Genomic DNA, 15405 nt, shown 5'->3' with positions numbered 1-15405 from the left:
CCAAAGGAGGAAAATCACTATGTATTCTCAGAAATGCATTGGAAACGCTTCAGTTCCAGATACTCTAACCCACAGTTCTGATACGTGTCAAAAATATTTCAACTCGCACTTGTACAAGGACAAGCCTCCTTCAAAGAGAAGTCCTGCACTAACACCTCACAAATTGACTCAAGCAGTGGCTTTGCTACTTTCTGTTATTTTTGAGCTTTCCTGGGATATCTCATGTTGCCAGAGAATTCCACTCCCCAATTTTAAGGCTTGACCTGTCCTCAGGGATGGAAAGTCTCCTGACTGAGAGTCCTATGAAATAATTCTCAGAAACTGGGCCAAGTGATTTTTTTCATTCATTTACTACAACACAAACGTTAAACTACAGTTAGTTGATTTGTTGATGCATGCAAAAATAATATGGAAAACCACATTTATAACCACATATATCTTACTCCAGCCTATAGGCAGGACCCTTACCCTAATTTCACTGAAGATGTTTGCTGGCAGAAGCAAGCATCTATTTTCTCCAAAGGCCTCTGCTCAGCTCACTGTCCTCTTCCCCCACATACACTCCTTCCCATGCTTTTCTCCATTTTATAAGCTCAGAACTTAAGAAACATTACAATGTTTTCCCAGAGGGGAACTCCCTACCTGCACTTGGTTTTATTAAAACCTGTGTTTCTTGAGCATGACTAACCAGAGCCATCTACCAGTGACAGTCCTGGCTCTTAGTTACTGATAGTTTGTTAACCAGTTGTGAAAAAAACCCTTTCCCCTCCACCCATCAGTCCAGCAACATCAGTGCCTAACTGCCTTTTGCACTGCAAAGCACAGCTTGTCTAAACTTCATGCACACGCAGCAATTTACACTGAGAGCTCAGAGAGGCTGTGTGTAGTTCCCCGATAGCTCTCACAAGCGGGTAAACGCAGCCCTGACCGAGTAACTTCAGTGACAACTCACTCCAAAACCACTCCAGCACCTGGTCTAAAACTACTAAAGCACCACTAAAGTCTCTGAGATACAGGTTTAAGGTATCATTTAAGCAAGTATATTGTATCTGCAGCCAGCACACAGGCATTGCAGATAATGAGGTATCTTAAGTCATGCTTATGAGTCTTAAATAGTCCATTAAAAAGAAGGGGTCACCATATCTTAGCAAAACACAGACCCTGGGAAGCTCCAGAGATCTTTGCATCAGGAACTGCCATTCCACCTGAAATCACAAAACACAGGGGTGAAGAGCAAACACTGTAAAATCCCTCTGGATGCTGCCACCTCTTTCAGCCAGCTGTGCGACAGTGCAGAGCAGAACAGGACACTTGGCTCTCTCTCTGTTTCCCAGGTGGGCCATGCACATCTGGCCAGTGCACAAATACCTGAGGCACACATGCACCTGTCCATGAACCAGAGCTGTGTGTTAATTAGTTAATTAATAATACGCTTCAGCAGTTTAGACAGCACAAACCATCAGAATGGCCTGCAACAAGCAAACCAGGCAAATGCTGCAGGAAGGGAGCACCCAGAAGGCAGCCACAGACCAAGTAACTGCCACCTCCTCCCAGGTCTGTGTTTGTTAGCATAGCTCGTGGCCTCAACTAGCCACCCGAGATCAACTCTTCCCTTGTTTCTCTCAGAGCAAAATTAAATACTGAAAAAGAGAAAAAAAACTATTATAAATTGTTTGCTGCAAACAACCACAAGATCCCCAGAATCACCTTTGAACAGCAGCTCAAATGTTTCTCTTCTGACCAAATTCCCAATACCAGCAGGAATCAGCAGTGCACAGATGCCCTCCACCTGCAGAATGTGCCCCCCCACCCCGTGCGAAGAACTAATGCTTAGGAAAAGAGAAAGTACCACACCAAAGAGCAATAAATTCTTTTAGAAAGCTCTTTTCTTTCAATCACAGTGAGATACCACAAAGTGCTGAGTAGATCTGTGTAAAAATCACTGGGTTTTGGTTCAGTTGCCAAACATTTTTGTTGCACCTATGCAAGCACTTGGTTCTCAGGATGATGTGATGGGGGACACTTGGGGGATTTTAAAAAAAATGTATATACATTATCTGAATATGCTTTCTAGAGACTTCTGAGATGTAAACCACATTCTGGTTTTCCACATTTTCATAAGAAGTGCTTAAGTGTTTCAAAACTCTTTTTTTTGACCAAAATAAGTAGTTTTGGTATCTCCAAAACTGTATTTTTTACAGTAACAGCCACCTGAAAACATGCCAGACAGCTCTAGCAATAAGCACTATCTGCAAGTTCCCAGATGTTTTCAAACTCTATCAAAGCCAATGAAGGCTAATTAAGGCTGACCCACCACTCCTTGGAGGCATCTAGTATCTCGTACATTTGAGTCACAAAAACTTAATAATAACAACAACAACACCTATAACACATTTCCTTACAGAGCACCACAGAAACAGCAAAGGGAAACAAGTGCAGGGAGAGGAAGCAAAATGCCAGTGTCTCTGAAGAAGTCAGCAGCAGAGCAAGGACTGATCCCCAACACAAGTCCCAGCCATGCCTCCTGCACGGGGCAAACAGAAACGTGAAAGGTACTTGCAAAATGGAGGGGTCAGAATGGTGAGACATACTCTATGAAAGAAAATAAACAAGCTCCATTCCATCTTTGCCCTTCCCCAGTGCCACTTGGGCCCCTTGCACTCCTCTCACTAGAAGTTTTCACCAGGGAGCATCATCCAATTTATTCTAAGCCAGAAATCAGGAGTCTGTTAATGAAAAGATGCCATCCAACTGTTCCACACATACATGCAATGTAGCTGTGATCCCACAAGCAGAGGAAGGCATAAGTGTAATTTTGTGTTTGTATATGGAGGGTGGGCTCTGTTATATCCTTACAATACCCCTCCTCCAGCCAACGCTTTATGTCCTCCTCAGACTGTCAGTTGTTTCTGATGCAACATACCCTCTCTTGGCTTATGCAACCCTCTTTTCACACCTCCAACCATTTCTTTGCATGATTTTCCCATTCTCCTCTATGCGCTCCCCAACACCCTGAGCTTCCCAGGACACCTATTCTTTCTTTTTCTCTCGTCCACCTTACTTCCAGTCTCACCCTCTATTTTTTATTCACGACCCACAGCTCTGCCTCCACTCCAGGCTTATCTTTCCATCCACACTAGATCTTGGCATACCTTTCCAGTGCTCTTGCTGTACATCTTGTGAATCAGCTGAAAGTTCACCATGGCTAAAAGCACAGCTCCTAACTTTGTCTGGCCCAAAATCAGGACATCATCTGTCTCAGAACTTGCACTGGGGTTTCACACAGAGGCAGCATCCTCATTTTTGTTCAAAGTCTGTATGGTTATGCACTTTGCAATCTACCCACATTCTCCTAGTCTTTCCCATTGTGACTCCTGCAAGCTGCTCTTCTCGGGACTTCACAAATGGCATCTTGTCTTCCTCATACCCACTGACAAGGCTGCCACAAAGGTCATTTTCCATTGCTTTAACCAAGTCCTGCAGCTGGTCACACTGCTGATGGATAACACTGCTGTTGGCAATTTTAACCAACTGTTTACCCACACATTTAACCCTTCAACACAAAACCAGTCTATCTTACATATAAAAGGGAAAATATCCAAGAAGTCTATTCCGGATAGCATAGCTAACATAGCATCCATGACTGATTAAAACATGCCTAATTGGATTTTTTTATGGCCACTGTAATAGGTTGAGTACGTAAATATCAGATAAATGGTTGACAACTGTATTCTCCCAGAAATAGATGAAAAACAGCCAGGGCAAAGTCTGAGTGCCTAATAGCAACTAACTGCACCAATTTGTAGAGTTGGTGTCTTCCCAGCCCAGAGACAGGGAAGACTCAAGCCCTTGCTGAATAATTGATAAAACTTTCTCAGTACACAATCAGAGCAATCAGCAACAGACCATACAAATGGAATGTGAACACGTCTTCTTAACGACTGCTTAACCCCACCAATCATGAAGTCAACCTATCTAAGGCACTATAAGAGGCTGCTTTTCAAAATAAAGTCGCCTGATGTTTTTAGATAACCTCCCCTGATAATTATCACTATTCCTATTTACATAAGAGCCAGCTCTACAGCTGAGCAGCACCATGGAAGGCCTTAACCAGGCCAGATGGTACACACTTGTTACCTGCATGTGTGGGAAGAGCGCTTTAAGAAAGTAACGCACAATAAACGTTATAGACTACTGCAGATGGGTCCCTCAGGAAGCGCTGGCATCATTACTTAGAGCAAAGGCAAGTCACAGTGCTTCATTTTACAAACCCTGACACAGCTCACAGCACTCTCGCTGCTGCGGAGCTTCCAGCATGGGGCCCCAGTGTATCCACAGGCGCACCAACCACACCACCACACTCACAAGACTTCCTCCTTAATTGCCCATCTGCACTGAACTGGACCCATTTCACAGCGACCTAAGCATACTAAATGAGTGCTACAGCTGTTATCAGCAAGGCTCTGGGGCCAGATTTGATTAAAGGAATCCTACAAACTCAAATATGGTTTGGTACCTCACTTGTGTCTTCAAATCTCTAAAAATATTTTTTAAAAGCCTGGCTCTAGGATCCACAAGCCCAGCGGCCCATTTAACTTTTATTTTGTCAAAGAAGGAATGCTGCCTATACCTTTGCAACTGCATACCAGTTCTTCAGCTGAAGCACTCCCCATCCATTCTTCCTAGGCATATAAAGTTGCCTATCTTTGCAAATAATAATGCCCCAAACAAACTCTCCTCAGAGGCAGCATCCCTGGAGAATATCCCCTACTTGAACCAAAACAGGAAGGAAACAGACTTAAAATGTTCTCCAATTTATTTTGCAAGCTATTTTGAAGTCTATGTACTTGAATGTTTTCTCATGAGGACAGATGCATAAGCACAAATACAAGCTCTTTATAAAAGTAACTGTGTTTCATGTATTTAGAAAAGAATATACAGTTGCAATCAATATTTTCCGCAAAGCAGACATTTTTCAAAGTTTGTTTTCAACACAGCCAGATGTGATGCAGGTTTATTATTAGCAAGAATTTAAGCAACACTACATCAAGAAGAAACAAGAGAGGTAACAAACACAAAATAATTAAAAGAAAGAATCCAACAGCTCTGATTTTTTTCCAATAGCAAGTTTTTCATAAGGACCAGTGTGGCAGGACTTAAAAAAGTGTTTCACAGTTATATGCAATCATACAGTCAAGCATCAAACATAAAGGTGCAGGAGGTAATCTCCGAGGGCAATCTGCTCACAAGGGCACCTGAATCATGGCCTGACGCAAGAGACCCCGATCACCATGGCTTATTGTCAGAACTCCTCCAGGCTCCTTCATCCCTAAGCAACTCAGGACCACACATCACAGGAGACAAGAACGTGCTGTGCTATGATGCCCTGAAAAAACACAGTAGCGAGATATCGTCCTTGCCACAAAAATGGAGTTTTACCTGCACCTGAGATGCTGAGCTACAATAGGTACCTATCTTCCCTGACTGCGTGTCAGGCATGCTAACTCCTAACACCATCAAAAATTCAAGACCCAAATCTTCACACCATCCAGAAAGACATGGGAAGCTGATCAACAAGACACTGGATTGTCATTGGCAGTTTATTCACTTATTCCTTTAAAGAAGTCTCTACCAGTCTTGCCTGTACTCTCATATTAACAAGGATCTTAAGAGCCAAGAGAACAAGATTATCCTCCCCTGGATTGCTATACAGACCTGCATCCCCTTCCTAGCATCTTCTTTAAGAGGAATAATTTACTCAGGATTCACCTACTGTGCTTGGGGTCTTACTACTGCACTAATAACTATTAGTGAGACATTACAACACCGTGATATCCATGTACATGAAGTGATACAAATACATAGGTATAGATTGTTTAATTAAGAGCTTGTTCAAATAACCAACAGACTTTTAGCAGAGAAAAATTCCCTCTAGGTGCAATACATCCAGCATGCTCATCCACGCAACGAACAGTGTTGCTGATGTGAAATGCGGTTAAGCCCTGATGCCACAGACCTGCAGTAGAGAACTTGGGCATCCCCATAATGCTGTCGGTTTCTCTACACATCGTAAGCCAGGAAAACCAAAACCCAGATACAATGACATGAACTTTCAAATGAAAGCAAATATATTTCCAGTTATTTAAAAGCTACTCTGAACAGTCACATCTAAATCCCCTGTTTTAAATACAGTCTCTTGGGAGACCATGAGGATTCCACAGAATCATTTAGGTTGGAAATGACCTTTGAAATTGTTGAATCCAACCGTTAATTAGCACTGCCAAGCCCACCACTAAACCATGTCCCCAAGCACCACATCTACACGTCTTTTAAATACCTCCAGGGATGGTGCGTCCACCACCTCCCTGGGCAGCCTGTGCCAGTGCTTGACCACCCTTTTGGTGAAGAAATTCTTCCTGATACCCCACCTAAACCTCCCCTGGCACAGCCCGAGGCCATTGCCTCTTGTCCCATCACTCCTCATCTGGGAGAAGACACTGACCCCACCTGCCTACAGCCCCTGCCAGGCAGCTGCAGAGCCAGAAGGCCCCCCCCCAGCCTCCTCTTCTCCAGGCTCAACCCCCCCAGCTCCCCCAGCCGCCCCCCATCAGCCTGGTGCCCCAGCCCCTTCCCCAGCCCCTGCCCGGCTCCGGACACGCTCCAGCCCCTCCATGGCTCTCCCGCAGTGAGGGGCCCAACGCTGAACCCGCCATCCGAGGTGCAGCCCCACCGGTGCCCAGCGCAGGGGGACGGGCACTGCCCCGGCCCTGCCGGCCACGCCGCTTCAGACACAAGCCACGATGCTGCTGGCCCCCTCGGCCACCCGGGCACGCTGGGGGCTCATGCCCAGCCGGCCACTGACCGGCCCCCCCAGGCCCTTTCCCCCCAGGCAGCTCCCAGCCCCCTGCCCCAGCTGCCGGGGGCTGGTGTGACCCAGGGGCAGGGCCCGGCGCGGGGCCGGGGTGACCCTCACACCACTGGCCCGGGCCCCTCGCACGGCCTGCCCAGCCCCCCCTGCAGAGCCACCTGCCCCCCGGCAGGTCAGCGCTGCCCCCAGCCCGGTGCCCCCCGCACACTGACCGCGGGAGCCTCGACCCCTCGCCCAGACCGGGACAAAGCCCCGCAACAGGCCTGGCCCCAGCGCCGAGCCCTGGGGACACCCCCTGTGCCCGGCCGCCAGCGGGAGGTGACCCCATTCCCCACCACGCTCTGGGCTCGGCCCTCAGCCGGCTTTTCACCCAGCGAGCAGCACCCCCGGCCCGGCCACCCGCTGCCCCTTTCTCCAGCAGAACGCTGCGGGGAACGGCATCAAAGGCTGCACTGAGGTCCAGGGGGGACAACACCCACCGCCCTTCCACCATCCACTGGGGTCACCTTGTCACAGAAGGAGATCGGGTCCATCAAGCCAGACCTGCCTCCCATAACCCCGCGCTGGCTGGGCCCGATCCCCGGCTGTCCTGCACGTGCCGTGTGATGGCACCCAGGCTGATCTGCTCCATAACCTTCCCCGGCACCGAGGCCGGCCTGACAGGGCTGTAGCTGCCCGAATCCTCCTTCCACAGCCCTTCTTTAGACGGGTGTCACATCTGATGACTTCCAGTCAACCAGGACCTCGCCAGTTAGCCAGGAGTGCTGATAAATGATGGAGAGTGGCTCCGTGAGCACTTGTGCCAGCTCCCTCCGTACCCTCAGGTGGATCCCATTCAGCCCCAGAGACCTGTGTTTGTCTAACTGGTGTAAAAAGTTCCTGACCATTTCCCCTTGGATTATGGGGGCTTCATTCTGCTCCCCATCCCTATCTTCAGCTCAGGGGGCTAGGGATCCTGAGAACAACTGGTCTTACTATTAAAGACTGAGGCAAAGGGGGCATTAAGTACCTTACCCTTTTCCTCATCCTTTGTCACTATATTTCCCCCCACATCCAATAAAGGTTGGAGATTCTCTTTAGCCCTCCTTTTGTTGCTAGTGTATTTATAGAAACATTTTTTATTGTCTTTTACAGCAGTTGCCAGATTAAGTTCTAGCTGGGCATTGGCCCTGCTAATTTTCTCTCTGTGTAACCTGACATCTCTGTAGTCCTCCTGAGATTCCTGCCCCTTCTTCCAAAGGTCATAAATTCTCTTTGTTTTCCTGATTTCCAGCCAAAGCTCTCTGTTCAGCCAGGCTGGTCTTCTTCCCTTCCCACTCATCTTTCAGCACATGGGGATGGCCTGCTCATGCACCTTTAATACCATTACCAATGTATTTGAACGATCCACAGTTCTCTTTAGCACTGACCTGAACTGTGTTCAAGCTGTACTCATTTCAGACTGGGCCGAAGCCAAAGTTACTGGAGGCCAAGCTTCCCTCAGTTCTGATCCTTCAGCCCGCAGGAACAATTAATTATTTAACAATAAAAATCAGAGCAGACTGCTGTAAGATGTATCTCTGATCACCTCAAGTCATCACCACCACCTCTTCTTGCAGCCCAGAATCACAGAGGGAAAGAAACCCTCTGGCTATTATTCCCTTCTCTGAGGAACAGCTCCGATACAAGGACAGAAGTCAACACTACCTGAGCTATCAGGATGCCCCTGCTCCTCCCAAAACTCCCCGCTTAAGCAGAACCCACAGTTCTGCCAACGACGTGACTGCTCCATGCAAGTACAGGCAGGGTTGGCATCTGCAGAGGTGTCTGTTGGATATAAAGCTAAAAAGAACAATCCAGATTTGCCCACTTCAATAAAAAGCATAGTTTATATCTAAGTGGATTTTAATACAAGTACACCAACTCCAAGGAATGCCAGTTTATTCATTTTAATATTAGGCTTCCCTGCAGTCTTTTTTACTTCAGGTTATTATTTCTCAATCAAAACATTTAGTAATTTTCAAACAGATGAGGAACTATGAGATGTGCTTACCAGGATTAGATATTGCAAGCCACCAAGTAACTTAATAAATGCAAAGCACACAGGTAGCCTTGAAAGCAGGATATCCCACAGCAAGTATCCCAGTTCTACAAGACGACTAAGGCTGAGATACAGAGCAGGGCAGAAAAAAATAAGTTTGCCTGATCTGGACTGGCACACAAAACACTGCAGTGCAAGATACTGCAGTGGCTCTGGACCAAGTCAGACGAGCTTAGCAGGGTTTATTAGCTTGGCTGTCAATGCAGTGCCAGTGAGAGGTGGTGGCAACCCAAGGACAGCAACATGCGGAAGGAACCATGAGGTACAGCAACCAAGCACAAACATTTCCAGGTTCCAAGCAAAGCTCAACTAAAAGCAGTTTGAGAAATGATGATCCACACCAAAGTTTCAGCAGCTGAACCATAAGACGATGCATATGTCTCCAGGCTACCTTCTTACATTCTTACACTGTGTCAATGCTTCACCGTTGCAGTGATCAGGGTGTTCCCTGATCATACTTCATGGTGAATCACATCCCTCATATTTGTTAGGCTTATGAGGACTTCACTTACAGCATCACACATAACTGCTTAACATTCTGTTTGCTGCTGTCTTAGTTCAATCTCCTCACACTTACAATAAGAGAAAAAAAGAACATAAAGTGACTAAGTTAAATTTCTAGAAAAAAAATCCTCCAATTCCCCTTCACTAGAAAGAACACTGGGGTCCAATACCAGAGCTACAACCTACAAAATGAAATCTCACTTGGTGCTTTTCTCACCCCTGCTACAATCCCAGGCTGGGAGAGCCTGTCAGCCAGCTGATCCAAGCGCCCTATACACCCAAACCCAACAGCACAGGGTTGGGGTAGCAGGAGCCCAGCTGTCCTCGCACTTTAACCAGTCACCCGCCAGCTACCTCCACCCAAAGACTAAGCCTACTGCCAGAAGACGAGGTAAGTTAAACAAATTATACCTCTTGTAAGTGTTTGGAGGAGACAGAGTTGTTCTTCAAGGAACAAAGCAATAGCTCTGCCAACTTTTGGGGCAGAAGGAAATCCAATTAATTAAATATTGTACAATTATCCATTTCATATTTGTGGAGCAGCAGCAGAGGTGAGAAACCAACCCACAATATTTTTAATAATTTGTAAAATGAGATAAAATATAAGCTAATGGTAATTTGTTTATGTACTAGCACTATCAGTGCCTTTGAATCCCTGCTTTGAGGATTTAACTAACAAAAGGACAGATTCTGCCAGGTAAAAGTGGACTGTTACTCTGAGCAAACCAGGTCAGTTCCTGATTCTCCAAAGGCCACCCTGCAGCACTGAACAACTCCACGTCACATCAGCCTGGGCCTTGCCAGAGACGGCCCTTCCTTAGGGATACAGCCTCAAAGGAAAACAAGGAACAGCAACCACAAGTGAACATCACTGAATGACAGAAGAGAGAAATTAAGATTCCCCATTAAGTCAAATTTTCTGCAAAGCTCAAGCCTAGGATTTTCTTCCTCTGAGCTTATGAACTGCTCTGTGCCACCCTGACATGTCTTAAAGGCTGACGTGATTATTTTCCCCCAACCTGGCAAAAGACATAGCAAAATCAACCTAGCAATCTTCAGTAAGCGTTGATGTTGGCCTTTCTACAGTGAATCAGGAGAAGAGTGCCAGGACCGTGGGTAACAGTAGAAACTGAGGTTTTTACTTGCCCGTGCTGTGATCTGAAATAGGAAGATAAATACCTGCCCCCTGCGCAGCAGCAGCGCTGCCACAGCCCAGACCTGAGCCAGGGCCGTAGGTGGTGTTGGCCAACGACCCGATCGATCAAAAATCGGAAGGCGATCACCCCCAGAATCACCTGTGTTACAGCGCGGTCAGAGACCCCAACACCTCCGAGCCTCTCAGCCGCAGCCAAGTCTCTCTTCGTCACAAGAACGAACACCTGTTCTTCAGCAGCAGCTCAAAGGCTGCCGTTCCTATTCCTCTGTTCCCCCCAAAATTCGCGTCCGTGTGCGCCCCCCCCTTCCCCCGTGGAGGCACAGCCCGCAGCCCCACCCCGTGAGACCCCGGCGGCGGGAGGGGGGTAGCGCCGCCGGGCCCCCTGACAGCGCTCGGGCACCCCGCGGCCCCCGCCTCCCGCCCGGCCGCGGCCCCGGCGCCGCCGCGGGGGGTCCCCGCCGGTGCCCGGGGCAGGGCCCGGCCTCACCCCCCCGTGCCCGCCCCCCTCAGCGCGGGCCGGCAGCGGGGCAGCCCCTCGCCCCCAGCGCCCGCCGGGGAGGGGCGCGGCCGGCGGCAGGTGCCCGAGCCCCCTCCCCGGGGAGGCCGCCCCCGCCCCGGGCGCCGCCCGCACTCACCCTCCGTCGCCATGGCCGCGGCCCGGCCTCCCGCGCTCGCAGCCCGATGGCGGCGGAGCCCCGCGGCCGCGGCGAGGCGAGGAGGCGGCCCGGGCCGCCGCCGCCGCCAGCGGGGAGGAGGGGGCGCGTTGACCCGCGCGGCGCCTCCCCGCCCGGGCGCGGGGGGAGCGGGGCGCGGCGACGGGGGTCCCAGGGGGCTGCGGTAAGGAGCGGCGCTGCCTTCCCCCCGCGGCGGTGCCGCTCCCGGGGGCAGCCGGGCGCCAAGGAGCTGCGGCCCGGCCCGGGGGGCTGCGGCCCGCGGGTTGGGGGGGGGTGGCAGCGCGAGGGGCGGCACGCGGCGGCCGCCCCCACCCCCGGGCGCAGCAGCGCCCCGCACCCAGAGCCCCGGCGGGGCGGGGGGGTGGGGTGTGACCGGTGCCCCCGGCTCCCGCGCGTCGTGCCGGGCTCCAGAGGCCGGTGCCCGTCGGCAGCATCGGTGAGGTGCCGCGGCCACCGCCACCCGCACCCCGAGCGGCGTGGCCAGCGCGCAGCACCGCGTCAGAACCGCTCTGGGCACCGCTGTGCTCGTCCGCACGACTCAAACGTGACCTCAGCTTCCATCACAGATACAAAGCTCTCTTCTAAAGAAACAAGTCCATCCCCGTCGCCGATAACCTTTAACAGCAGGCGTCTGGCCCTTCCATCCTCCATTGTCTCCCATACCCACGTTCACAACTCAAGTGGAAGCAGCTGGCTGGCTGTTACAGAAAGCTCAAGCTGTTGCAAGATCATTTTGCTTCGCACATTTCCATTGTAGCCAAACTCCGGCGCCGCATAGAGAAGGCTAACCCAAGTCCTGAAGTTCTGGGAGCAAGACAGCGTTTTAGCACATTTCTCAACCCCTTGTAGCTTACGAAGTTCTTGCAGTGCCATTTCCAAGCATCGGGCTGCACGCAGACAGACCAGGCAAGTATTCCATTAACAGGTTTAACTACATCCCCAGATTTGAGGACAAAGATGAAAACGGGGTGAGGAAGCCAAGCCCGCACACCAAGCTTTGTAAAATGTGAATGGGCAACTCCAGCAGTAGAATGAACTTCAAAATGAAATATTGCAGAAAAGGAGGAATAAAATATCTCTGTCATTTGAAGAACTAGCTATCTATGTCTGATGAGAGAATATAAACTCTCTGCACAGGGTCCTGCCATGCAAAACATTTAAGTATAATACTAGAATAAACCTCAAGGTATCCTCTAGTCCATCTCCTGTCTCCAAAGCAGGATAAGGTCCACCTCAGACAGCCATGTCTGATTTTTTCCAGCATTGTTCTGAACTCCTACAGTAAAAGTCATTCTGCTGTTTATAAGGCCCAACTGTTCACTTAACTGCAGAAATCTATTAAGTAAAGTCACATTGCTGCAGATTATGTAGCTCTGCCTCTGTGAACATGGAAAACAATCAATCACCATTTGCATAAACCCATGTTACAAAGCTGTAAAGACCATTACCTGGAAGACTGTTACATTCACTCTCAAACCCTTTATTTTCCAGGCTAAATTCTCTTGCAGTCCATTTTCTTTTTGTTGCCCCTTTTTTTATTTTTTAGGATTCTCCAATTATTCTAGAGGTGATGTCTACATCCTCCCCAAACTATACACAACACGGATCACCGCTGCTATCCATGGCATTTGGAGTTTTTCACATCACCCCATACTCCTGGATCCACTTTCGGCTTCAGGTCTGCAAAAAACCTTGAGACTGAGAACAGCTGCTTACACAAGCATCCCCGCACTGGTACTTGCATTTAATCTGTCATTCCAAGCTCAGCCTTTTGCACTTACCTTTACTGAATTAGACCGTGTTGATTTCTCACATTATAAGAGTAAAATTTATATTGGAAAATGTCTTCCACTCAAAGTTTCTAAACTGATGTCACCTGTAAGGGTTTTAAGTTTATTCTGCTTTTCATTACCCACATTATACTTGTAAACATTGCATAGCACTAGGTCAAACCTCTGCTTAAGAGGATCTTTTAGCTTTGCCAAAGAAATGCTGATTACTATTGTAGGAACGTAGTTCTTCAGTCAGTTGTACATTCATCTTAAGAGAAGTTTCAGCCAAACCATACTTCTCTAGTTTATTTACAAAAATTATGACAACATCCAGACACATACTGTCACGTTGCCTCACTCCTACCCACCAGGTCAGGTGGAAGTTAGACCAGTGTTAGAGATGAAGTTTCCTGGCAGCCGTTAACTACTGTATTAGCTGAGGCTACAACCAGCAGGGAAGTTACATACTAGAAAACAATATTCTTGGAAGTCTAGATTTACTGTTGTTGGCAGGGGGAAGGGTAGGTTGTTTGGTGGTGTTTTTTTTAATGACAGCTATTTGCTTCAATGAAGCATTTTAGGAAGTCCCTCTCCTGTTTTTAAAAGCCTGTAATTGCCCATCAGACTGCAGCAAGGGTTTTTTTGTTGTTTTTTTTAAATGATTACACCAGCATTATGAAACTTTGCTTACAGATGCCTTTAAATTCTCAGGATTACTCTTGTGAAATATTACCCCTGCATACAGTCAGCAGTTCTAAGTCTACCCTTAAGCATAACCTCCATTTTACATCTACATAATTTTATAAACAAATTACAGAAAACTTGGTTTTGTAATTACAATATTAAAATAACTGCTAGTTGAATGCACCCATCTCTGTGCCTAGTCAAGCCTTTCCATACTGCCAATGTGGATTTGCAATAATTTTCAGATATGTGTGGAGGGAAGACTCATGTCACCATATACTGAAAATTCTGAAAAATTCTCCTACTCAGCTCTTTAGATGGTCCAAAGATACAAGGAGATGCAAACAAGATTGTCACATTATGAAAAAGTGCCACTGCACAGGATAGTATTAAACATATTCCTTAAATATGTTAAAATAAATTTATGCTATATATATGCATAGAGGGATTTTTAAAAGTCCGTGGACATATGTTACCATTGTCCGGGTTGGACAACGCAGGCCTGTTAGCTGAAGCTGCAGAGCAGTTTTAAATTGTCCTGGGAACAAGCAGGGTGAGAAAGAAAACAAGCTATACACAAACAAGAAGCCAGGTGCAAAGCGAGTGCTGGGAACCGCGGAATCAACACAATCTCACCCGCACACTCCGATCTGGCGTCTGCAGCATGCCCACCGATCAGCGACACGGATGCCCGCAAGGCCAGAGACTCTTATCCAATCACCTGTGTGTAAAGTCGGGTGAGCGGTCAGTTTAAGTTATAAATATGACCTGCTTGTTTAATAAAGGGAGCACGGCATGTAGCCGTATTGGTGTGATTGTCGTGACTTGGCCGACTCTCCACGGGGAACCCTCTTTGTATATGGAAGAGTAAGTTATCTGAAAGTAGCCTGTCAAAGCGAAAAGCATTTGTAGCTGCGTTTAATCTTCAGTTTCCTTGAGAAAGATACCTGCAAGCTGGAGGGAAACAGAAAATGAGAATTCATTTTCAATTCCCTTCCAGGGACGAATCCAGTCCCACGTAGCTGGAAGACCTAGCTTAACCTTGGTGTCCAGAAACAGCAGAAGAGTACTGGTGCTGTGAAGTTCATCCTTAAGCAGCTTCCTAAGTGAAGAAACTCATAAGAAATCATGAATTTGAAGCTATAGTCCCAATACCTGCTAGAAAGAAGTCTCCTTCTTCATCCGTGTCTTTCCTAGCCAAGAAGACATTCAAGTACTCCACTGCACCTCATCTCCAAATTGCTCCCCCATTACACCCATACTTCTATCCATCCCCTGCAACATCAGGATACCAGAAAGCTTCTCCATCAGCCTGTACACCCACACCCATGGCAGCAGCTGCAACTGACAAACGCAGTATTACCAACAGGATCCTAACTACATTAAGATGAGCAGAAAATACTGAGCAAAAGAAGTTTGGTTAAGTTTCTCATAAGCAGTCTCTTTGTATCTCTTGTACCTGCTCACCAAAAATTAGGAACAGAAATGCTTAAAGACAGAATGAGTTTGTGCTGGTAACAGAAAAGCACAAGCATCGTTATTGTCAGAAAACCCAATTAAAGCCAAACAATTCACAACTTATGGAAATGATACCACCAAAACCTTTATAACTACAGATGAGGTTTTTTTAAACAGACTGCATCTATGGCATGTTCCAGCCACAAACT

This window comes from Falco biarmicus, chromosome 7, assembly GCF_023638135.1.
Source record: "Falco biarmicus isolate bFalBia1 chromosome 7, bFalBia1.pri, whole genome shotgun sequence".
NCBI classification, from domain to species: Eukaryota; Metazoa; Chordata; class Aves; order Falconiformes; family Falconidae; genus Falco; species Falco biarmicus.
This window is presented reverse-complemented; position numbering follows the sequence as displayed.